General features: G+C 41.0%; 1 long non-coding RNA gene across 3 annotated transcripts; it reads left to right on the top strand.

Annotated features, from left to right (window-relative positions):
• Positions 1–305: 305 nt before the first annotated feature.
• On the top strand, positions 306–1,958 carry LOC139562246 (uncharacterized). 3 transcript variants are annotated; one of them, XR_011672326.1, is made up of 4 exons: positions 306–508; positions 702–788; positions 1,412–1,553; positions 1,711–1,958. It is a non-coding gene; the product is annotated as an uncharacterized lncRNA (long non-coding RNA). The 3 variants fall into 3 exon arrangements; XR_011672324.1 differs by lacking the exon at positions 702–788 and having other exon boundaries at positions 333–508; XR_011672325.1 differs by lacking the exon at positions 306–508 and having other exon boundaries at positions 519–788.
• The last annotated feature ends 2,376 nt before the right edge of the window (positions 1,959–4,334 follow it).

Below are 4,334 nucleotides of genomic sequence, written 5' to 3'. Positions count from 1 at the left end.
CAGTGAATTTCATTTAAATAAAAATATTGAAATATAAAAAAAATTATATATTTTTTAGATAAAACTATACTAAATATATTAAATAAAACACACTGTTTTGCAATGGCCTACAGTAGTCTCAACAGCACCCTCTAGGCTAGCATGGTGTAGCCGGAGGACAGCTATTTTCTGTCCTCCTCCGGCTACATTGACTTCAATACAAAACCTAGGAGGCTCATACTTCTCACCCTCTTCCATAAACCTACTTGGTAATTTGAAGACTTCCGGAGGATGTCCAACCAATCGAAGCTTTTGCAGTATGAACTGACATGTTGTCCATCCAATCATAGGAACAGATCATTAATCTAGTATGGTGTATTGGGGTTGTGCTGCAGAACATCATGGGGGTCCTATGTGTGGAGAAGCTTGGTGAATCGGTGACATTGTTGGACAGTTAGAGACTGAAATAATATCCCCCAAAAACTATTTGATTAAAATTAGTTTCTTCAAACCACAGGAAACAAATGAGGTAAATTATATATATTGTTTTCTTGATTTTAGAACTTCCTTTTTGTGTGTTGAGTTTATTTATTTCAGTTTGCTTTGCTAACTTTAGTAGCAAGAAGCTAGATAGCTACCAGAGTGCAGTTTTCTCTGCCAGAATGCCTTCCTACGACAATGTAGCGCATTTATTTAGTTGAAGAACCCCTTTCGTTGCCCAGATCAGATTCAAGCTTCTGGGAAATAACTGCATCGATCATGTAATGGACGAAGTTCTGCATATTCAAACTGCGCAACACGATGAGAAGGTACTGTAAGAATAAACTGGGATGTTCTCAAGCAGTTGATCGACACTACTGTATTTCTGGCCATGTAATTGTTGGCTTTTAGGGGGCATGATGAAAGGGAAAGTTCCTCTTACAAGGAGCTTGCAGAGGAAATTGCACTTTACAATGCTTTACTTACTGAGCATTTGGAAGATCCTACGGTCTTCTCTGGAATGTCGAAATCAATTCAGAATGATTTAATAGCTTTCATTGCATCATCCATTAAAAGTGAGATTAAAAGAGTTTGACTCAGCGCATTTTTTTCGCATGGCAAATGGATTAAACCACAGACATCAGCTGTAGCTCGCAGTTGTCAGTTTTCATCAGGTATGCGGATGATCAGTGCTTTATTCTAGAACGTTTCTTGGGCTACCTTGATACGTCAAGAGGGCGAGATGCGCAGTTTGCGTTTGACTTTGTGAATTCTCAGATGTCTGAGTTTAATTTAATGGAGAAACGCGTTGCCCATTATGAAGACGTTGCTGTAATGGACTGTAACCGCTATTTCTATTTGCAGCGGAGTAAATGACTTTATGTAGAGCGAATTCCATTTTCAAATCAGGGATTCATGTGTAGCTCAATGTATCTGCTATTTGTATTTACAGCTAAGTCCCCTCCTGTTCCCTGATTAAGCCATGATGGCCTCTCCACTCCACTACCAGTGTCAACGCTCTCGACATGAACTGAAGCCACGTCTCATGTGCCCTCTCATCCACTGGTGCATTGAATGTTTCATCTCCAAGCACTGTGAGTAGCTCTGTCAATTGACTCTACATACAGTGATGAGAGAAAATCAGATGAACACCATCACATTATTACACATCAATGTGATTTTTATCCTTGCTTGGACTAATTCATTCTTAGCTTTTTTTTATCTAACTGTGTTGTGTTATGTGTTCCCAAGTCCTGGCCTCAGTGGAAGAGTTGAGCTCTTCTCCAACACCATCCATCCACGATGAGCCTGTCCTGCACTGAAGCCTCTGAACACCTCAACCCCTGTCCTGCACTGAAGTCAAGCCTCCGAACACACCCCAACTCATACTCTCATTCAAATCACTGCTGTGATATCTTCCTAACACTAAGCAACCATCTCATTCTCATTGCCCATAATATTTTACCATACATGTCTTTATTAAATGTTTTAAGTTGAAATAATTTCTTACATTTTTGTAAACACGCATTATCGCTTTCGTGCGGTCTGCATTTATACCGTGGGTCTCCCATTCACCTCCATTTTTTTCAATCACTAGCCTCCACTGATGCTTATGGTAGCTATTCACTCTTCACACTATGTTAATGTTTGTTTATTCCATTGCTATGGTCACCGGCAGCTGTCCAAGACAATAATCACATCATGACACATACAATCCCCTCTGATCCTGGAAACTCAACCAGACCAGCTCACCAATAAGACAGAGATAATTAACATTATATGATTTGATTGGCTAATGGAAAAGGACCAGATGGAATGGAATGCCAGGAACAGAGGCGATGCCACGTCAGAAAATTGCTACTGCTAGAATCCATAATGCCGATTTAGGGAGTGTGTGTGTGCATGAGAGAGTGCAAGTGAGAGTGTTTGTAAGCGAGTGACAAGAGAGAGAGAGAGAGTGGGAGAGAGTAGAATGAATGAAAGAGAGAGATAGGTCTTCTGGCCTCCTCAACCTGTACAGACTACTTTCTCCCATCTTAAACACTCTGTATATAGAGCAGGCCATACAGAGGACATTCAATAATATTGCATGTGACACAAATGGCTAAACCGCTCAGATACAGTGCCTTCAGAAAGTATTCAGACCCCTTGACTTTTCCCACATTTTTTTTACAGCCATATTCTAAAATGGATTAAATAAACAAAAATCCTCAATCTACACACAATACCCCATAATGACAAAGCGAAAACAGGTTTTCAGAAATGTTTTCAAATGTATTAAAAATGCAAAACAGAAATACCTTATTTAAATAAGTACCCTTTGATATGAGACTCGAAATTGAGCACAGGTGCATCCTGTTTCCATTGATCATCCTTGAGATGTTTCTACAACTTGATTGACAACTTGAGTCCATCTGTGGTAAATTCAATTGATTGGACATGATTTGGAAAGGCACACACGTCTATATAAAGGTCCCACAGTTGACAGGGCATGTCCGAGCAAAAACCAAGCCATGAGGTCGAAGGAATTGTCCGTAGAGCTCAGACAAGATTATATCGAGGCACAGATCTGGGGAAGGGTACCAAAAAAGTTCTGACAGAGCTCAATAGTTATTTTGTGGAGATGGGAGAACCTTCCAGAAGGACAACCATCTCTGCAGCACTCCACCAATCAGGCCGTTATGGTAGAGTGGCTAGACGGAAGCCAAATCCTCCCACTTGGAGTTTGCCAAAAGGTACCTAAAGACTCTCAGGCCATGAGAAACAAGATTCTCCAGTCTGATGAAACCAATATTAAACTGTTTGGCCTGAATGCCAAGCGTCATGTCTGGAGGCTACCTGGCACCATCCCTATGGTGAAGCATGGTGATGGTATAATCATGCTGTGTGGATGTCTTTCAGTGGCAGGGACTAGAAGACTAGTCAGGATGGAGGCAAAGATGAACAGATGTACAGAGAGATCCTTGATGAAAACCTGCTCCAGAGTTCTCATGACCTCAGACTGAGGTGAAGGTTCACCTTCCAACAGGACAATGAGCCTAAGCACACAGCTAAGACAATGCAGGAGTGGCTTCGGGACTCTGAAGTCTCTGAATGTCTTGGGAGTGGCCCGGACTTAAGCCTGATCGAACAGCTCCGAAGAAACCTGAAAATAGCTGTGCGTTGCCGCACCCCATCCAACCTGACAGTTTGAGAGGATCTGCAGAGAAGAATGGGAGAAACTCCCCAAATACAGGTGTGCCAAGCTTGTCGCGTCATACCCAATAAGAATCGAGGCTGTAATCGCTGCCAAAGTTGCTTCATCAAAGTACAGAGTAAAGGGTCTGAATACTTATGTAAATGTAATATTTCAATTTTTTTATTGGATTTTGTGTGTAGATTGAGGGGAAAAAACAATTTAATCAATTTTAGAATAAGACTAACCTAACAAAATGTGGAAAAAGTCAAGGGGTTAGAATACTTTCCGAAGGCACTGTACAGTATATACATTACGACTAAACCACGCTTAGATGGCTACTGAATCATCATCCTTTAATCTAGCAATATGTCCCCATGGGATATTGAGGAACTCAGTGAGAGTAATGGGAGATGACTGGATGTGGTCTATTAGCAGTGCTGAGTCTTGGTTTTGCTATAGAGTAGGTTAGAGTCACGACATGTTATTAGCCAATGTTAACATGTGACGAAGGTGGTTTTACATGTTGAACCACTCTTGCCTAATAAGAAATGTTGCCTGAGACCTGTAGACTTGTGTTAGCTCCCTGAAATAACGCAGCCATACCGTCTTGCAATTAGCCAAATCACATTGTACTTATAAGCTAAAGTCTAGCCACTGTTACCTATGGTTTACACCACCAATAACATAAAAGCATGCA

Source organism: Salvelinus alpinus, chromosome 32 (genome assembly GCF_045679555.1).
Source record: "Salvelinus alpinus chromosome 32, SLU_Salpinus.1, whole genome shotgun sequence".
Classification (NCBI taxonomy): Eukaryota; Metazoa; Chordata; class Actinopteri; order Salmoniformes; family Salmonidae; genus Salvelinus; species Salvelinus alpinus.
This window is presented reverse-complemented; position numbering and strand designations above follow the sequence as displayed.